The 21,680-nt window shown below is 41.3% G+C and overlaps 1 protein-coding gene across 1 annotated transcript in view; it reads right to left on the reverse strand.

The window, feature by feature from the left end:
• The window catches only part of LOC102855038 (keratin-associated protein 12-1-like), a 39,877-nt gene that overhangs the window by 377 nt on the left and 17,820 nt on the right, over nt 1-21,680 (reverse strand). The window lies entirely within an intron of this gene.

Here is a 21,680-nt window from a genome sequence, read left to right on the forward strand (position 1 = left end):
CTGACTGGCAGCCCGTGGAGCAGCTGGTGTGGCACATGGTGATGTGTGTGTGGTAGAGGCGGCTGTGGAGGAGGAGGAGGGCGGGGCTGGTGTGGAGACGCCTTCTGCTGGACGGCCTTTATATCCTGGGCCTGTGGGCGTCCAGGCAACACAGAAGCACAGCTATTGTTTTCCTTGTTTTTGCTTCTACAACCTATTTTTCTGTGTGCATGTGTGTGTTTTGCCTCAAGCTTGAAGACTAATTGCATCTTCTTGCAGCTCTTGTTTTACTTGGAAACCTGCCCATCTGCCTTATTGGTTACGTCTGCATTCTGCCTTGTTCTTTAATATTTAACCTCAATTACTTTCACGTCATTCCAAAGATTGGCTTCCCAAGATTTTTGTGTTGGTATGACGATGATCTTTAGACAATTGCAAATTGTCCACCCCTCCCGGGTTCTGAGGAAGAAGGTCTGGAGCTGTGAGGGAGAACAGATAGAAGCTCTCTCTGAGGGCAGATGCTGAACAATGCAGACACATGTGCAGGGTCCTTGTTCATGAGACGGTGAGGCCTGAAGGATGTGGGTCGTGCGGAACTCCTTGGGAGTGGAGACATGTGGGCCTAATCTTAAAAAATCCTCACAGAGCACTGAGGTGCAGTAAAAGCAGAGGGATCACCTAACTCTCCTGTGGTGAAGCCACCAGGCAGTGATGCAGTGAAGTGTTCCTCCTCCCTCTCCAGCTCGTCTGTTCAGTACCAGTCATAGATTTTTGGTATCTGGTGTAGTCATTGACCAAGGCAGCACTGCCCTGGCGTCTGAAGCCGAGTTCATGGTTAGAGCCCTTCCCCTCCATGGCCAGAGTTCTCCTTAGATGTGAGGATGTAGAACTTTGGTTCACTTACTTTAGATATACCATCAGGAAAGACAAATCACTAGAAAAGGACAAATTATGCTCAGTAAAACAGAGGGTCAGAAAAATAGGGGAAACCCTTTATGAAATGAACTGAGAGCTTTGGTCCAATTCATTCTGGTTGATCCTCTTCTGTTAATCCCAATTACACAGAATCAAAGTGTGTATTTTAACAAGATCCTCTGGACTAAATTCTCTCCTGAACCTAAAGGTGACATCATAGTGGATAGAGAAAAGATTGAAATTGTCAACAACTTCATCTTACTTGGAACCACAATCCACTTGGCACCAGCAGACAGGAGACCAGGATCTGTATTGCACTGAGAAAGTCTCTTAGGGACCTCTTTAAATTACTGAGGAGCAATGATATCAGCTTGAGCACTAAGGTGTGCCTGATCCAGGCCATAATTGTCTCATTAACTTGTTCTGTGTCTGAGAGCTGGACAATAAATAAGGATGACAAAAGAAGAATTAATGCCTTTGAGTTGTGGTGATCTTAGAAAAGGTGCAGCCAGAATGCCCCGTGGAGACAAGAATGACAAAGCTTCTTCTCACATACTTTGGGCATGTTGCTCGGAGAGGCTGTTCCTTGCTTAGAAAGGTGGAGGCACAGTGAAAGAGAGGAAGACCGTCAAGTAGATGATTGACACAGCAACTGCAGCAATGGGCTCAAGTGTGTTAGAAATTGTGAGGATGGTGCAGGATAGGACGGATTTGTTGTTCATAGGGCTGCTATGAGTCATACTCAACTTGAAGTACTTAACAGCAACAATAATAATTTGGAAATGGAAATCCTCAAGAGGGATCAAACGGGAATCAACAGATTTGAATCTTGATTAACATAATAGACAAAACAATGAGCTCAAACATGTCATCACCATGGTGTGAGATTGAACTATGTCTTATACCATTACTCTGCAGCAACCAACAACAGCATTCATTTTTTATGTTTATTAACAAAATTGACCACTTTGTGTTTCAGAAACTAATACTGTGGTCAGAACTTAAAAAATTAATGGACTTAGAAGTGATAGAAGGTCACAAACCACTGGAAAATCCATATATGAAACCGTTCTTTCCTTTTCTCATTTGACACTGTCAACAATTCAAGATCACACTAAAAACAAAGACTATCTGGGGCACATGTTCACTTATAACTTACTGTTATTGTTGTCAGGTACCAGTGAAGCGTTTCTGACTCATTGTAACCCTATGCACAACAGAACAAACACTGCCTGGTCCTACCCCAGCCTCACAATTACTTCTGCACCCATTGTTCTATCGTGCCAACCTGTGTTAATGGGTATTTCCCTTTTTTTGCCAATCCTCTGCTTTACCTAGGATAATGTCCTTTTCCAGGGAACAGTCATTCTAATAATATGTCCACATTGCAGAGACAAGTGTCACTGTCTTCACCTTCAAGCAGTATTTTGGTTGTACTTTTTTTTTCCAAGACAGATTTGTTTATTCTTCTAACCTAGTTGTAATTTATAAGCTTTTAATATATTCAATTGTTTTATAATTAAATGAGAAACAGATAAATCTCTTACATTTACCTATGTATTTACTTTTTCTGTCCCCTTCATTTCTTCCTGTAAACTGAATTCCCACCAGGTGTTAGTTCTGTGCAACTAAAGGACATTCTTAAATCTTATAGTGCAGGGAGCTCTGGTGGCCTAGTGGCAAGAAGTTGTTCTGTAATCCCAGAGGTGCGTGGTTCAAATCCACCAGATGCTCAGCTGGACAAGAAGGGGTAGTCTCCTCCTGTGCCAGTCAGATCCAATTTGACGGTACAAAACAAGGAAAAAACTCCAAAACCAACCAGCCAAACAAGTCTTATAGTCTAAGTCCACTGATGAGTAATTATCTCAACCTTCCTCCCTCCTGGAAATATATTAATTTTGTCATCATTTTTGAGGGATTTCATTGTTGCTACAAGAAATAGAATAAACATTTGTCAGTTTTTACCTTTTGTCGTGTTAAAATTTTCTCTCTGTCAAGTGGCTTCCTGTTTCTAGTGACACGCCACTGAAAATCCTGTATGTCTTTCTCTAGCTTATTTAAAATTATTTTAATTTTTGTATCAATATCTTTGATTATTCTCAGATTATTTTTCCTTTTTAATCATACGTGGGTCTTGCTGAACTTCTTGGATCTGTAAGATGACATTTTATCTTAAGAAACAATCAGTCATTCATTGTTGCACATTTTCCTCCCTGCTCCCCCTCCCCCTGGTCAAATTCTTTATAAACTTTCATTAAAATCTCAATTGAAAAAACGATCATGAACACTGCGTTAGAGCAGATGAAGGGAAGATTATATGTACGGAAGGCATTATATGTATGACAACAATCTAGAATAAGGGGTGCATTGAGAAAAAGGCTGGGGAAGGATTAGAATGGGGTAGAAAACATGCAACAATGGGAAAAATACTTTTGATGTTTTAAAATAAAAAACTTCAAAAAAAAGGGGAAACAATCTCATATTAGGAAACCTTTGTTCATGATCCACATAAAAGAACTTTTTGTGTTTCAAATTCTGGTCAAAAGAAGGAAAAGAGAATTGCGAATTCTTATGGAACCTTGATTTCTAGAGCTATTGGAGTTAGATTAATTTGTGAAACTATTACCTTGAGATAATCTTTAGACATGAATCTAAAACATCCTCTGAGTTTTCTCTAAAACAATTTAACTCAATTAGCAACAAATGTCTGCCTTAAGCATTTTGCTGAAGAAATCTCTATATGTAATCAAATTGACAGTCACACCTAGAAAGAGATAAGAAAACCTCAAAGGACAATAAGTTTATGTAAATGGAGGAGAGAGAATATGGAAAAGTAGTGTGAGAATAGTTGCACAACTTGAAAAATGTAATCGACATAACGGAATTGCACAGTAAAGAATGCTGATGTGGTATAGGTATGTTCTCCAAAAAATATGTAAAATGGGGAGCTCTGGTGGCCTAGTGGCAAGGAGCTGCAACTACAATCCCAGAGGCACACGGTTCGAATCCACCAGATGCTCTGCCGGGGAAGGAGGGACAATCTCCTCCTGTACCAGTCAGATCTGATTTGACGGTGCACTCACACAAAAATAATAAAAAAAATTTAAAAAAATAGACAAAAGCTGAGTTGGAGGCAGCAACATTAAAGTTCATAATCCTGATCAAATGAATTTTATTATATAATGTTTCCAATATCTTTACTGTGTATCTGCTTCATTTTTCAGACTAGGAAAATCACAAGTTAAGACATTAAATGTTAGTGTAAAAAAGCTTTTTTTATCTGTCAGGATCCTTATCTTCTTCTGAGGTTAAAAATTAAATGCCTTCCAGACTATGACATTGACAGAATATTTTTTTTCAATTCTTCTGTTTCCTTTTTTGTTCAGATTAGATAATTGATATGACTACAACTTCACTGATCCTTTCTTCTTAAATTTTCAACATGCTTTTGTGTCTATCTAGTAGATTTTTCAGTCTAAACTATTGTATATTTTAGTTGTAGAATTTCTATTTTTTAATAGTTTCCATTTCTCTGTTGAAATTTTCTTATTCACTCATTAAGATTTCATTTTCTAGTATGCATTTGTTTTAAAGTCTTTTAACATATTTCTAATATCTTTCTTGAAGTCATTGTTTGCCAAGTTTAATATCTGTATCATCTCTGATTATTTTTCTGGTGATTACTTTTTAATTTTCTCTTGATTATGGACCTCATTTTCCTATATAGGTAGTGTGTAACATAAGGCGGGGTTCCATTTCAGTGATTCCATTTTAAGTTTGTTCTGAAGTTAAAAAAATACCTTCCCCCCATTTTTATTGCTTGTATCTTCATAAGCACAATTTTAATTTTTAAAGATTGAAATATTTCATATACATTTACAGATTTATTTTAATATATATGAACATAAAATAGAGAAATCATTGAAAGAAATAGATTGTTGTATGCATGGTTCTTTATAAATTGAACAAGACATAAATTGAAGACTGCTTTTGTCTTTGTATGTTTATGCTTTCTTTTTTATTACTTTTTTTTATGTGTGTACCATCAAATTTGGTGGATTCAAGCCTCACATCTCTGGGATTGTGGTACAGCTTCTTGCCACTAGGCCACCAGAACTTGCCTGTTTATGCTTTTTAAATGTATAGTTGATATGATGAATAATGCATTTTAGAAACTCTGAATATTGCACTGGAGTGCAGAGAAGCCAAGGCAGAAGGAAGAATTCAAGACTCTAAAGAGCTGAATAGAAGATTTCCAAAGGCAGCATGGGATGACTAAGTAAAATATTACAATGAAATGTGCAAGGAGTTGGAGTCAGAAAACCAAAAAAGGCCAAACTTGCTCAGCATTTCTTAAGCTCAAGGAACTGAAAAACAAATTCAAACCTTGAGTTGCTATCACCAAGGATACTTTAGATAGAATATGAAATGATCCCGGAAGTATTAAAAGAAGATGGAAAGAATATACTGAGTCACTGTATCAAAAGGAATTGGCAGAAACAGAAGAATTTAATGAACAACATATGAGTAAGAAGCCAATGGTGATGAAGGAAGAAGTTCAAGCTGCTTTGAAGGAAATAGCAAAAAATAAGGTATACCAATTTACATATTTCAGCTAAGAGATGCTGACCTGGATGTGCTCACCAAGTTGTGCCAAGAAATCTGGAAAACAACCACTTGGCCAACTGACTGGAAGAGATCTATATTTGTTCCCATCCCAAAGAAGGGTGACCCAACAGAGTGTGGAAACTACAGAACAATCTCATTGACTTCACATACAAGCAAGATTCTACTGAAGATTATCCAAAAACCACTGGAACAGCACATCAGCAGAGAACTGCCAGAAGTCCAGGCTGGGTTTAGAAAGGGTCGTGGTACTAGGGATATTGTAGGAGGAATGTCTATCTGTGTTTCATTGATTATGCAAAGGTGTTTGCCTGTGTGGATCATAACAAACTGTGGTTGACTCTGAGAAGAATAGGAATCCCAGAACATTTGATCGTGATAATGCAAAACCTATACTTGGACCAAGAGGCAGTCGTCAGAACAGAGCAAAGAAACACTGCGTGGTTCAAAATTGGGAAGGGCGTGTGCCAGGGATGTGTCCTGTGTCCATACCTTTTCAACCTGTATACAGAACAGATTATCCGGGAGGCTGGGCTCTATGAAGAGAACTGTGGGGCCAGGATTGGTGGAAAGTCTATCAACAATCTGCATTATGCAGATGACAGTCCTGCTTGCTGAAACTGAGGAGGACCTAAAGCGCTTGCTTTAGAGGGTCAAGGACTACAGCCTTCAATATGGATTGAGGCTCAATGTCAAGAAGACAAAGATTCTCACCACTGGACCAATTGACAACATCAGGATGGATGGTGAAGAGATTGAGATTGTTCACAGCTTTAGTTTGCTTGGCTCCACAGTCAACACTCTTGGCACCAGCAGTCAGGAAATTAGAAGATGTATTGCGATGGGAAAGTCTGCTGTTAGGGACCTTTCCAAAGTTCTGAAGAGCAATGGTGTCTCTCTGGAGACTAAAGTACATCTGATACAGGCCATGGTCTTTGCAATCTCTTGTTATGCATCAGAGAATTGGACAATGACTCTCAAGGATTGAAGGAGAATTGATGCCTTTGAGCTGTGGTGCTGGAGAAGAGTATTGAGGGTACCATGGACTGCTAGAAAAAAAACTAGATTCACCCTGGAGATGGTTAAACCAGGCTGCTCCTTTGAGGCAAGGATTCTGAGGCTCCGTCTAAGATACTTTGGACATGTTGTAAGGAGGGACCGGTCCTTGGAGAGGGGCATCGTGCTTGGGAGGGTGGATGGATGGCACAGGAGGGGAAGGCCCTGTATGAGGTGGATTGATTCAGTGACTGGGGTAATCGGGATGGGTGTATCGGAGACAGTGCAATTGGCACAGGACAGAGCAGAGTTTAAGGCTGTTGTGCCTAGGGTCGCTATGAGTTGCAAGCAACTCGACGGCACATAACAACAACAACAACAACAACAACAACAACAACATTATTGTCTTGAATACTGATTTTTGTCCTAGCATGAAAATTACTGGTTGATCTTTCTGAATTCACCCAAGCTTAGGCTTACACTTTGTAGGGTATGTCTATGGATCATCCAAGGTGTTTTCTAAGCTTGCAATCTATCTCCTGTGAGGATCTTATTATAGATTAATTCTGGTTTTTCCAGGATATTCTACAGAGTCACTGAGTGGTGACTGGTCACCACTGAGTGGTCAACTGAAATGTTGGAAGTTTGAATCTACCCAAAGGCACTTTGGAAGAAAGACTAGATGGTCTTAGAAAAAAAGGCCTGAAGAATCAACTGTGGAAAATCTCATGTAGCACAGTTCTATTCTGACTCATAGGGGGTCACCATTGTTGTTGTGTGTCATTGACTGGAACCAACCTATAGCTTCCCTCTAGTGGGTTTTCAGAGGCAGTGTATTGCAGGGAAGGAGATTGTCCATCTTTCTCCCGTGGAGCAGCTGGTGGATTCAAACCACATACCTTCCAGTCAACTCAATGATAATTAAAAAAGAAGAAAGGACGTTCTACAGAAGGTCTTATTCTTGCCTGTAGTCCTTGACCCAGAGGGACAGACTGTACATAGTCCTAACTGGATACCAGGGAGGATTCACACTCAGCCTTATAACAGCTTCTCTCTGATAAGCCTTGTGTGTTCTTGTCGTGAATAGGCACAGCCCTGTCCTCTCCCACAGTTCACAGGAAGTCTTCATGTAGACTCATGGGATCAGCTGTATGCATAGATCCCTCCTTTATGATGTTCTGATCTTCAGATTCCAGGTTTTTCAATTGCCCCCTAACTGACAGGGTGGAACCATTGTGTTTGGCTCCGAATCTCTGGACTGAATGCGGAAAGTTGAGCTCACATAGAGTTGAAAAATATGGTGTTCACTTTGTAAGTTTCTCATCTCTCAAGAATCACAGTGCGATTTAAAGAAAAAATTAAAAAAAAAACAAAAACAAAAGAAAAAAACAAAAAACTCCAGAGGTGCATGGTTCGAATCCACCAGATGCTCTGCCGGGGAAGGAGGGACAATCTCCTCCTGTACCAGTCAGATCCGATTTGACGGTACACATACACAAAAACAATAAAATAAACATTAAAAAAATTTATAAAAAAAAAGAATCACAGTGCAATTTGCTGTCTAATATCTCAAAACATAGGTCACGCAATTTTTCACTTGTATGTTTGACTTGAGGGCTAGTCCAGCACTAGTCCTTCTGTCAGGGTTTTTGTGCTTCCTGTTCAGGTCCCCCTGGGGTGGGCTTTGTGAATCCAGCTCTCGGCCCAGGGTCCTCTGCATATTTTCCTTTACACATACTTAACCTAACTCTGTCCCTGTTTTTTGGCAGAATCATGCTTTAACTAGAATATTCTGGTGCTGGAGCTGATCCTTACTTTCTAAGGATGAGGTTTTCTCAAAACAAAGACGCAATGTTGCTATCTGATAGTCTGCATCCTTCAATTGTTTCTTATGAACAAACAGCCTCTCTATTCTTGTGTACCTGCCAACTCTCCAACTCCAGCTCTAGGAAATTTAAAGATGATTGAGCCAGCGACAGTTCTTCACATTTACTATTGACTCATCCTGACACGAGTGAGCTCTGGTGGCCTAGTGTTGAAGAGTTGTGTTGCCAACCCAAAGGCAGGTGGTTCGAATCTGACAGCTACTCCGCTGGAGAAAGATAGGCCATCTCTTGTGCAAGTTACAGCTTCTGAAAACTTGCTGGAGGGTCAGCTATGGGTCAGTTCCAGCTCAATGGCACACAACAACAACAATAACTTTCTGGCATGTGGGAGAGGTATACAATTTGTGGTTGTTTGATGATCATTGTTACATCAAGAGGAATATCTAGAGGTCCAGGTTTTGGGGATTGTGTAAAGTTGTTGTTAAGTGCCATCAAATCAATTCAGTCTCATAGTGAGTGACCTTATGCACAAGGGAGAAAAACCTCGCCTAGTCCTGTGCCATCCTCACAATCTCTGCCATGCCTGAGCCCCTTATTGCTGTTGCTGGGCCAGTTCATCTCTTTTAGGACCTTCCTCTTTCTCTCTGACCCTCTTTTTCTCCAAACATAGTGCCCTTCTTTTGGAAGCAGGAGTGGCATCCACTTCCTAAACAACATGCCTCGTGAAACTCCATGAAATCAGATAAATGTCGATAGGTGTAGAAAGGCTCCAGGCCTTTTGTTTATGGGGTCACTATGAGTCATGCTCAACTCGATGGCTATCAACAACAACAGTGCCCTTCTTTAGTGAAAGGTCTTTCCTAATAATATGACCAAAGTATGTTAGATGTCTTATCATCCTTGCCTGTAAGGAACATTCTGGCTTTACTATGATAGCGTCTGTATTCTTTGCCAAGATTGTCATTCAAATGCATTGATTCATCCTTACTGTCCAGCTTTCCCATGCATGTGAGTCACTTGAAAACATCATGCTTTGGGTCAGGTGCACTTCAGTTCTCGAGGTGACATCTTTGCTCTTTGACTTTTTAAAGAAGATCTTTGCAGCATATTTTCCTAGTGGAATACATTGTTGGATTATTATTATTTGGTAAAGGATACACAGGTGGAATGTTACATCGAATCCAGACAGAGCCAATAAGACAGATGGGCAGGTTTCCATGTGAAATGTGTTTGAAGAAGATGCAATTAGTCATGAAGCTATTGCCAAAACAGAAAAATCCACAACCAAAAATAAGGTTCTTGGAGACGGCCCAGAGGAAGCACAAACACGGAAAACGGTAATTGTGCTTCTGGTTGTGTGGGCGTCTCTGTGCCAGGGCTATAAAGGCTGCTCAGCAGAAGGAACCTGCAGACCTGCCCCGACCTTCTCATCAGAACGTGCTGCACCTCACTCCTGCCATGTGCCACAGCTGCTGCTCGACCCCCTGCTGCGGGAGCTCCTGCTGCCGCCCCGTGTCCTGCGTGACTCTGCTGTACCGGCCTGTGTGCAGCATGGTCACCTCCTGCCAGTCACCCTGTGGGGTCCCCAGCTGCTGCTCCAGTGGCTGCCCGACTGTGGGCTGCCCTGTGGCCTGTGGCCAGGCCTCCTCCTGCAGCTCAGCCTGCTGTGTGCCCGTGAGCTGTAAGCCCGCTGTAGTCTTGTCTGTGAGCTGCAAGCCCATTGTGTGTGTGGCCCCCTCCTGCCAGTCCTCTTGCTGCTGCCAGCCCTCTACTCTTGTCTGCAGATCTGTCACCTGCTGCACCCCTTCCTGCTGCTGAACATGCTCCTAAACCAGCCACTTCCTATATACCTGGGTCCATGGCGGTAACCTGTTCAGAGCAAATTCTCATTGGACCTCTGGTTGCATGTGTTGAGCTGTTGAAAACTGTGTTGAGTTGACCCCTGAATTCTCAGGAAAGAATGTGACCGAATAACCAGAATCCTTCTCTGACCTGTGGATTCCTTTAGGAAGGTCCTGGATCCCAGGAGTCTTCTCTGATTCCAGCAAGGGAAGGGGAGGGGACCCCAAACCCATGACAATCAAATAAATTGTGTTTTCCCCATGCAGCTCTGTTCTTGCCTTTATTTCTCTCTCCCTTGTTTTTTGTGCCTCTCTTCTTGTTATGGAGGGAGCTCTAGTGGCTTGGTGGTAAGGAGTTGCACTGCCAACCCAAAGGTATACAGTTTGAAATCATCAGCTGCTCCATGGGCGAAAGATATGCAGTCTCCTCCTGGGTGATTTACTGCCTCTGAAAAGCCTCTGGAAGGTCAGCTAAGCGTCAGTTCCAACTTAACGATCCATAACAACAACCTTCTAGTTATGAAGCCATGTATGTACAGCTCTGGTGCTACAGTCCATAGGGAGTTGCACTGTTAACCCAAACACCACGTCTCTCTGACCTTCCAACTCCATCAGCAAGCAGCTCTGAAGGAGAAAAAGGGGCAGTCTCCTCCCATGTGATTTATTTCCTCTGAAAACCCTGTCTGGAGGGTCTGTTATGAGTTGTTTCCAATTTGACAGCAATGCACTGAATGAGAGCATGGGAAGGTGGAGGGTCCTTGACTGGGGAGAAAAGATCAGTCTGCTCACTTCTTCACCGGACTCCGTGGGCTCAGGTGCACCAGCCACCTTCTCCCCCTCTCTTATCAAATTTAGTCTTCCTCCTCCCCCCCATCTTGCATTCCTGCCTCTAGAGCTAGCAAGTGCTGATGCTGATGTCAAAATGCCTTTTGGCATTGAGGATGAATTTTTTTTTTTCTTGTCATATCTTGTTCTGCTTCTCGTGACAAGGACAATTACATCCAATGCAGCAACTTTTTACTTGTTTAGACGTCAAATTTGCAGAACTTGTTTAATCTCAATAATTATGCATGCTCATTACTGATCCCATACATAATCCATTTTATTGATTGATGATTAATAACTGGATTGTCATAGTACAGTAAATGATGCTTACTTTCGCAGCACATATAATACATTAGATTAGATTCCCATAAGCTCACTGCCTAACACAGAAGCTAAAACATTTTCAATGTTAGAGAAGCTGAGCTGGACAGAGCTATAAGGCATCCAAGAAGCTGAGTAAGGCAAAGAGCTAAAGTGAGTTAACAGTCAAATCTTGAATCACTTGCTGTCATAGTATAAGTTGCTGTTGTTGTTAAGTGCTGTTGAATTAAGTACGACTCATAGCTACCCTAGGAATAGCAGATCTGAACCCAGTCCTATCCTGTGCCATATTCACACTTATGCATCTGAGAGCTGGACAATGAATAGGGATGATAGAAGAAGAATTAATGCCTTTGTATTGGGGTGTTGGAGAAGAATGCTGAACATTCCATGGACTGCCAAAAGAACAAATAAAAATGTCTTGAAGAGGGTGCAGCTGGAGTGCTCCTTGGAAGCAAAGATGATGAGTCTTCACCTCACATACTTTGGACATGTTGCTAGGAGGGGCTATTCATTGGAGAGGGGCATGATGCTGGGAAGGGTGGGGGGGTCAGTGAAGGAGAGGAAGACTCTTGACCAGGTGATTGACTTGGCAACTGCAGCAACGGGCTCTAGTATGTCAGGAAGTATGAAGTATAAGTAGAGGTATCTAACAATGGCACAGCAGTTCTGCCTGTTCAGATTTCCCCAGGAAATGTGTTCAGGAGGGTGTTGAGTAGATCAGTGAAGATATAGTAGCCTTTGCAGTATGGTTACTACTACCACCATCACCATCACCAAAAAACCTCATTGTCTTAGAGTCAGAACCAACTCATAGCTGACCTTCCAGTAGATTGTCATAGTCCACAAAAGGGAAAAGATGGCTCACCTTTCCCCTGTGGAGCTACCAGTGGATTCAAACTGCCAGAAAGGCTCTTGCAACTTCAGACTCAGAGGCAAGAAAGGGGGCAAGGGTGTAGAAAAGTGGTAGAGAAGCATTAAGTACTGTGTCAAAATAGGGGAAAACATCTTCAAGTTTTCCTCCTTTTCAAACTGATAAAGAGACTTCAACAAAAGCAGCACAAGAAGACTCTGCTTAAATAAAGAAGCCACCATATGGAGGTACCTGGGCAAGGAGTAGTTGTTATTGCTGTTATGTGCTGTGGAGGTGTCTACTACTCATAGTGACCTTATGAACAATGGTTCTGAATCTTATCCTATCCTGAGCTAATCTCACCAACTCTGACACACCTGACCCCCATTGCTACAGTGACTGTGCCAATCCATCTCATGCAGGGTCTTCCTCTCCTGTGTTGTCCCTCCACACTCCCAAGCATGGTGTCTTTCCAAGGACTGGTTCCTCCTGGCAACAAGCCCAAAGTATGTGAGATGGAGTTTCCAAAACACCTTTGTTTCCAAGGAGCAACCTAGTTTCACCCTTTCCAGGGTAGACCTGTTTATTCTCTTAGCAGTCCATGGTATGTTCAATACTCTTCTCCAGCACAACTCAAAGACATCAATTCTTCTGTCATCCTTAGTCATTATCCAGCTCTCAGATGCATAACAAACAATTGAGAAGCCAATCATCTGGATCAGGCATACCTTACTCTCTAGACTGACATCATTGCTCCTTAGCTCTCTGGAGAGGTCTTTGGAAGCAGATTTTCCCAATGCAGCTCATCTTTGGATTTCCTGACTGCTGTTCCATGAGTGCTGATTGTGGATCTGAGCAAGGTGAAATAGCTAACAATGTCAGTCTTTTCTCTATCTGTCATGATGCTACATATTGGCTTGGTGTTAAGATGCAATCCATATTGAAAGATGTAGTCCTTGATCTTCTGCAGCAAATGCTTCAAGTCCTCCTCAGTTGCAGAGAGCAAGATTATGTTACCTGCATAACGCAGATTGTTGATGAACTTCCTTCCACCCTGACACCACATTCCTCTTCATAAAGCCCAGCCTCTCAAATGATCTGTTCAGCACATAGATTGAAAAGGTATGGAGAAAGGATACATCCCTGATGCATTCCCTTTTTAATTTTGAACCATACAGTGTTCTTTTACTTTGTTCTGACAACAGATTCTTGGTCTAGGTATAGGTTTTGCACGAACACAATCAAGTGTTCTGGGATTCCCATTCTTCTCTATGGTAGCCACAATTTAACACAGTTAAATATCTTTGCATAGTTGATAAAACACAAATATACATCCTTCTGGTACTCTTTGCTTTCAGCCATGATTTATCTGACATCAACAATAATATCTCTAGTGCCATGATTTCTTCTAAGTCCAGCTTGTATTTCTGGTAGTTCTCTGTTGATTTACTGTTCTTGTAGTTTCTGGATAATCCTCATCAAGATTTTGCTTCCATATGACATAAGTGATACTGTTTGATAATTTTTTTCTAAATAAAATTTTTATTTTAACTGTGATTTTAATGAAAGTTTACAGAAAAGTTAGATTTTCATTCATTCATTGTTGCACATTTTACCCCTCTGTCCCTTTCCCCTCCCCCAGTTCACTTTTTTAAATAATTTTTATTTATTTATTTTTTTACAGAGGTTTTGGATTTCCATTCATTCATTGCCGCAATTTTCTCCCTTCCCACCCCTCCCCACCAGCTCGCTTACCCCTCTGAAGAGAGAAAAAAAAAAGAAAAAAAATTCCTTCATTAGTATACAATTCCCACGTCCCTTCCCCCCACCCCGAGTACACTTCTCTATGCAACCTTAATTCTGGATTCCTGTGCTAACCATAATTCTCAATCATATATCACTTCTAATCTGTTCTTTCCCTCATCTGTTTCAATACAATATACATAATTTATCCAGTTTTTTCTGTCATACCCCCACCCTGATGTCAGACCCATTCAACAACAGTGGCACCATGCAGTATTTGTCCCTTTGTGACTGAGATATAAAAATTATGGAACGCTTCACGAATTTGCATGTCATCCTTGTGCAGGGGCCATGCTAATCTTCTCTGTATCGTTCCAATTTTAGTATATGTGCTGCCGAAGCGAGCACTGTTTGATAATTTTAATATTCTATTTTATCACCTTTTTTTGAGAATGGGAATAAATATAGATCTCTTCCAGTCAGTTGGCCAGGTAGCTGTCCTTCAGATTTCTTGGCAAAACCTAGTGAGCACACCCAGGACTGCATCTGTTTGTTAAATATGTCAACTGGTATTCCATCAGTTTCTGGGGCCTTATTTTTTTGCCAATTCCTTCAGAGCAACTTGAACATCTTTTATTACCATTGCTTCTTGATCATGTGCTATTTCCTGAAATGAGTTTGTGTTAGCCAATTATTTTTGATACAGTGATGTGTGTACTCTTTCCATCTTCTTTTAATACTTCCTAGATCATTCAATATTATGCCTATAGCAGTGTGTGTGTGTGTGTGTGTGTGTGTGTGTGTGTACCATCAAATTGGATCTGACTGGTACAGGAGGAGATTGCCTGTCCTTCTCCAGCACAGCATTTGGTGGATTCGAACTGCATACCTCTAGGATTGCAGTGCAGCTTCTTGCCAGTAGGCTACCAGAGCTCCCTTTGCCCGTAGCATTTTTAAGTGTTGCAACTCAAGGCTTGAATTTGGTTTTTAGTTCTTTTAGCTTGAGAAATGCTGAGTAAGTTCTTTCCCTTTTGATTCTCAGACTCCAACTCTTTGCACATTTTGTTATAGTGCTTTGTATTTATGACCTACCCTTCTCTTTGAACTTCTTGATTGTTTCCCTTTGTTTTGACTTCTCAGCTTTCTAGTGCAATATTCAGTGTCTCTTCCAAAGTCCATTTTGATCTTTTCTTCCTTCTCTGTCTTTGTAATGAACTTTGTCTTTCTTCATGGACAATATTCTTCATATCATCCTGCAGATCATCTGGTCCTTGTTTCTTAGTGATCAATGTGCAGATGTGCAAAAGAGCAGAGCAGGACTAGTTTGGGGTGGAGAATGGCAACCGCCACAGTAACTCCTCTCTGAGACTGCATTTGCATTGACTGCACAAGTCTGGTTGGGGAGGCAGTTTTCCCCTTGAGGTCAACCTGATAAAGCTTGCATAATTGCCTGAGGTCAGGCCTGATAAAATTCCCCTTAGTATTTTGATCAGGAGCTAGACTTTTCAGTCAATTATTTTCTTGGAATTTCTTGGAATCACCTGTCTCCAAAACCATACTCAGCATTGTTTCTTTTTTGAAAAACAGAGTTGAGTCACATCTCTACAATTCCTGAAAAGTACAATTTCTAATTTAGATGTTTTGATTGACAGTGAAAGGATATTATCCTGAATGTAATCTTTTGGAATACTTTTTCCACTGCATGAAATATTGCTAAGATTCCTCCACATTTTGTGTGGGTGTAATTCATTCATTGTGAACACTCTGTAGTGTCTCCATGTATGAATATTTTAGGCTTATCCAAACAGATGGAAAAGTGTGCTGTTTCCAAGCGTTTTAAAGTTGTACATCTTGCTTCTACGAACATTCTTGGATACATCTTTCGGTTTCTATTCTGCAAGAATTTCTCCTGGATCTCCACTTCAAACTGTCTCCTTTATAGATCTTATCTGGATTATTTTACGCATTGCTCGGACATTCTAGAGTAGGACTTACTCCAGGATGTGATTATATATGGTGCAGAATACGTGAGATTTCAGCTGGACACCCCTGGAGTTATACTTTCAACCTCATGGCAGCTTCTTTCTCACAGTCCCCCAGTGATATTGTCGTCAGCACATGTAGCTCCATCTTCTTCTACGGGTCCACAAGGGATCTTCACAGAGATTGTCGGAATTTGCCCTGTGCATAGCTCTCTCTTTTCTGATGTCATATACCTCATATTTTGACAGTCCCAGACTCTAATCTCTTTCTCGTCAGGGCAGGACTATTTGTTCCTAGATTCTAGCTCATTGTACTACATGTGGGGAGTTAATGCCACATGTAGAACCAGGTGAATATGGAGCTAACCTTGTCAGTTTTCTTTTCGGTGAAACAAAACCTTGTCGTACCTGTTGATTGTTGACTGAAAACATAAACAATGTCCTTTTCTTCTCCAGGTGTACAGATTGGAGGGCAATTCGAGCATCAATAATTGTATTGATTTCAATAAGTGTTATATGATCCTCCCTATTGACTCTTGTCTCACCGTTTTGACTCTCTGAGAAGACCTTCCATTGGCCTGGGAGTCTCATACTCGACTCAATCCTATTTCCATCCTGGGAAAGCTTCTTTAAGAATATTGTATTACTTATACTGTTCTGATTCTCCAGTGATGAGTCTATTTCAAGATAAGGATCTAAAAATATAAGTTTTCTATCACCAACACCATCCATTTTCAATGATCCTGTGAGTAAATAGTCTCCTGATCTTTTTGCATGTATCTTTCAACTCCCCAACAGTAGCTCTCCACTCTAGGAACTCAAAGACCAGTTAACTGCCCTCAGTTGTCGCTCCCCTGCCATTGACCCTACCTGGCACTGAGCGAGTGTACAATTTCTAACTGCTTGAAGATTGCTGTCCTATGGAGAAGAAAGTTTGGAGCTCCAAGTTTTTGGAATCACATAAATGTGGTGCAGGTGCAATGGTAAGGAATGAAGAATAAATGAGACAGAGTGAGTAAGACATGGACAAGATTTCAAGGGAAACAAGAATGTGAAGAAGACACAATTAATGATGAAGCTAATGCCTTACTAGAAAAATCTACAACAGAAAAATGAAGTTCTAGGAGATATTCAAAGGAGGCAAAACCAAGGAAACAGTAACTGTGCTTCTGTGTTGTCTGGATGCCTGCAAGCCCACCTCCTCTCTGAAACCTGCTCCAGCCACAGACCCACCATATGCCACCACTGCTGTTCTGTGGGCTAGCACTCCACTTGCCCTGTGCCCGTGTGCCTGCCCCTAAAGCCTGCTGCTCACCCCTCTGCTGCCGCCCAGCATCCTGTGTGATTCTGCTGTGCGGGCCTCTGTGCAGTGTGACCACTTCCCAACCTTCAGGCTGTGGGGTCCCTGGATGCTGCTCCAGTGACTCCCGTTTCCCATGCAGTCTTGTGGCCTGTGGTCTATCCTCCTTTTGCAGCCCAACCTGCTGTGTGCCCAGCCCCTCTGAGGTAATCTGGTGTGTGCCCATAGGCTGCAAGCCTGCCATGCGTGTGACCCCATCCTGGCTGTCTTCTTACTGCTCCCAGCCCTCCTGCCCTACCCTTATCTGCAGACCTTTTATGTGTGTCACCCTTCCCTGTTGCTAATCATGAGTTTTCAAGACAGGTCCTCCTAGTGCAGACAAGTTCACATCTGTAGCTGCCTCTGGAAGGCTTCTTAGTAGCCTTCTAGGTTTTGCACTCCTGACAGATGAGAAGAAAGCTCTAGAAACCCTGAACTCTAGAACAAGAAGCCTCTCTTTGTGGCAGAATCATCAAATCCCTCCCTGACTGTGTGTGTCCATTCAGGAGCCCTTTTCTGACTCCAGCTGGAAATAAAACTCAGATAAGAACTGGCTGAAATGAGGGGAAGAACTGTCTGAAAGGAATATATCATTAGGCATAATATGTATGATAACAATCTGGAACAAGGGGTACATTGTGAGGAGGGCTACGGGAGGGATAGGCAGGGGAAGAAAACATTCAACAATGAAAAAAAATTAAGAAGACAAAATACTCATCACTGGAACAAGAGGCAGTAGTATCATGATAGATGGGGAAAGATTAAAGTTGTCAAAAATTTCATTTTTCTTGGATCCTCGGTCAACACCCTTCTTACTAGCAGTCAAGAAATCAAAATACGTGTAGCATCGGAAAAGTCTGCTGTCAAGGATTTCTCCAAAATATTAAAGAACAATAATGTCAGTTTAAAGACTAAAGTGCACCTGATTCAGGTCATGGTTTTTTCAATCACTTGTTATTGCATCTGAGAGCTGAACAATGAATAAAGATGATAGAAGAAAACCTCCCACAGACTACAAAACTAACAAACAGATATGTCTTGAAGAAAGTGCAGCCAGAGTGTACCTTGGAAGCAAGTGGTAAAGCTACATCTCACATACTATGGGCATGTTGTTCAAAGGTTTTATTCCTTGGAAAGGGACATCATGTTTGGAAAGTGAAGGTGAGGAAGACCCTCCACCGGAAGGAATTACCTAGTGACTTCAGCAGTAGGCGCAGGTATGTCAATTTATGTGGATGGCACAGGATAGGTTTTAGATCTGTTATCCATGTTGTTGTTGTTGTTATGTGCCGTCGAGTCATTTGCGACTCATAGTGACTCTATGTACAACAGCCCTAAACCGTGCTCTATCCTGTGCCAATCACACTGCCTCTGACACACCCATCCCGATTACCCCAGTCACTGAATCAATCTACCTCATAGAGGGTCTTCCCCTCCTGCGCTGTCCCTCCACCCTACCAAGCATGATGTCCCTCTCCAAAGACCTGTCTCTCCTTACAACATGTCCAAAGTATGTCAGACGAAGCCCCAGAATCCTTGCCTCCAAGGAGTAGCCTGGTTTAACCCTCTCTAGGATAAATCTGTTTGTTTTCTTGGCAGTCCATGGTACATTCAATACTCTTCTCCAGCACCACAGCTCAAAGGCATCAATTCTCCTCCTGTCCTCCCTAGTCATTGTCCAACTCTCTGATGCATAACAAGTGATTGCAAAAACCATGGCCTGTATCAGGCGCACCTTAGTCTCCAGAGAAAACCCTATGTACAACACAACCTGTTATCCATAGGATCACTTATAAGTTGTACTTGACTCTATGGCACCTAACAACAACAACAACAATCCTTTTTGGTTTCCAACTTTTTCATTCCAATCACCTGTTATTATTAATGCATTTTGATTGCATGCTTGACCAGTTTTGGACTGCAAAGTTGGTAGAAATCTTACATTTCTTAATATTTTGTCAAAGTACTATATCTTCTTTTTATATATACATGGTTCTTGGCCAAAAGCAGAGAATATCAGAAAGATGTTTGCTTGTGTTCTATTGAGTATGCAAAGGCATTTGACTGTACAGATCATAAATTATGGATACCATTGAGAAAAATGGGAATCCAAGAACATTTAGTTATGCTCATGAGAAATCTCTCTCTCTCTCTCTCTCTTTATCTCTAGACCTATATCTAGATCTAGATATCTAGATCTATATCTGGATCTAGATATCTCAACCAAGAAGCAGTTGTATGAACAGAAGAAGGAAACACTGCACTGTTAAAATCAGAAAAGTGTGTGTCAGGGTTGTATTAATTCTCCATAACTAGTCAATCTGTAAACAGAGCAATTCATTCAAGAAGCTGAAGAAGAATGTGGCATTGGGATTAGAGGAAAGACTCAATGTGCATCATACAGAGGATACAATCTTGCTTACAGAAGGTGAAGATAATTTCAAGCACTTATATCAAGAAATAAAAGTTCTCACCCCTGAATCAATAACCAGCATCATGATAGATAGAGAAAATATTGAAGTTATCAATCATTTCATTTCATGTAGATCCACATTCAACAATCATGATAGTAGCAGGGAGAGATTAAAAAAGTATTGCATTGGGAAATTCTGCTCTCAAAGACCTTTTCAAAATACTAAAAAGACAAGAATGTGCATTTAAAGATCAAGGTCTAAGGCATTGAGTCCAAGCCATGGCATTTCCTATTGCTTCTTAAATGCATCTGAAAGTTGAATAATAAATAAAGGTGACAGAAGAATTGATGCCTTGCAATTGTCGGTGTAGAATATTGAATATTCCACAGGCTTTCTAAGGAACAAACAAATCTGTTTTGGAGGAAATGCAACCACAGTGCTTCTTAAAGGCAAGGATCGTCAAACTGTTCTACATGTTCTGGGCAGACTGTCAGAAAGGCCAGCTCTTAGAGGAAACAAAAATGTTGCAAAAGGTGAAAGATCAACAAAAGAGAGGCAGACCCTCAACAGATGATTCACACGGTGACTACAACAAGGGGCTCAAGCATTATTAGTGATTGTGAGGATGGCACAGGGTAGGGCAAAGTTCAGATCTGTTGCTCATTGGGTCATTTTGAGTTGTAGTTGATGACACCTAACAGCAATGTAGTAGAATAACCAGTAATATATTCTAAAATATTATTAAGTAATATATTTTGTAGTAATTTTCCTATATATCAATTAGGAAAAAGATAAGCCGTTTACATATACCTACTTGGACCGGAGTGCTGAATAGCAGCAATGTCAGTCTAGAGACTAATGTAGACCTAACCCAGCTTATGGTCTTTGCAATTACTTGTTATATGTCAGAGAGCTGGACAATGGCCAAGCATGCGAGAAGAAGAATCGATGCCTTCAATGTGTGGTGCTGAAAAAGAGCCTTGAACATACCATGGACCACCAAGAAAACAAATAGGTCTGTGTTGGAGAGGGTAAAACCAAGTTTCTCCATGGAGACTAGGATTTTGAAGCTCTGTCTCACATACTTTGGGCACATTGCCAGGAGAGACTGGTCCCTGGAGAAGGACATCATGCTTGGAAGGATGGAGGGACAGCACAGGAGAGGAAGACCCTGGATGAGATGGGTTTATACAGTAACTGGAGCAACGAGGGTTGGTATGTAGGAATTAGTGAGACTGGCTGAGGAAAGGGCAGGGTTAAAAGCTGCTGTACATAGGGTTTCTTTGGGTTGTGGGCGACTCAACAACACATTACAACAACAACAAGGATAAGGATGATAGAATAAGGATGATAGAAAAAGAATTGATGCCTTTGAGCTGTGGTTTTGGAGAAGAGTGCTCTTTGGAGGCAAGAATTGAGGCTTCACCACACATACTTTGGGTATGTTGTTAGGAGGGGCAATTCCTTGGAGAAGGAAATGATGCCGGGAAGGGTTGGAGGGGGTCAGCAAAGGAGAGGAAGACCCTCAGCTAGGTGGATTGACATGGTTACTGCTGTAACGGGCTCTTGTTCTTATGTGTCAGGAAGTGTGAGGATGGTGCAGGATATAACAAGGTTCAAATCTTTTGTTCATGTAGTTTCTCTGACTTGTGCTTGACTTGACAGCACCTAACAACAACTCCAGTCTTCATTCATTTTTCCTGTATACTCAGTTTCTATTTAAGCAAAGGACGTTTCTTATAGTGCAAACTTGTTGAAAAATTATCTCAGATTTTGCTTTTCTGAAAATGTTTTCATTTCAACCTCATCTTTGAATTTTTTTTGCTAGATATAGAATTTTATCTTGACCATTTTTTGTCTCTCGTCTTAAAAAGATGCTGTTCCATTGCTGATCAGATTCTATCATTTCTGATGGGAAGTTTACAGTTATCTTTGCTTCCTTGTGTGTAAAGTGTCTTTTCCTCTCATTGTTTTTTAAGACTTTTTCTTTATTTTAATCTCTTTGATTATTATATGCCCC

This window comes from Elephantulus edwardii, unplaced genomic scaffold (assembly GCF_000299155.1).
Source record: "Elephantulus edwardii isolate Elephantulus edwardi_28Jun2011 unplaced genomic scaffold, EleEdw1.0 scaffold00228, whole genome shotgun sequence".
NCBI classification, from domain to species: domain Eukaryota; kingdom Metazoa; phylum Chordata; class Mammalia; order Macroscelidea; family Macroscelididae; genus Elephantulus; species Elephantulus edwardii.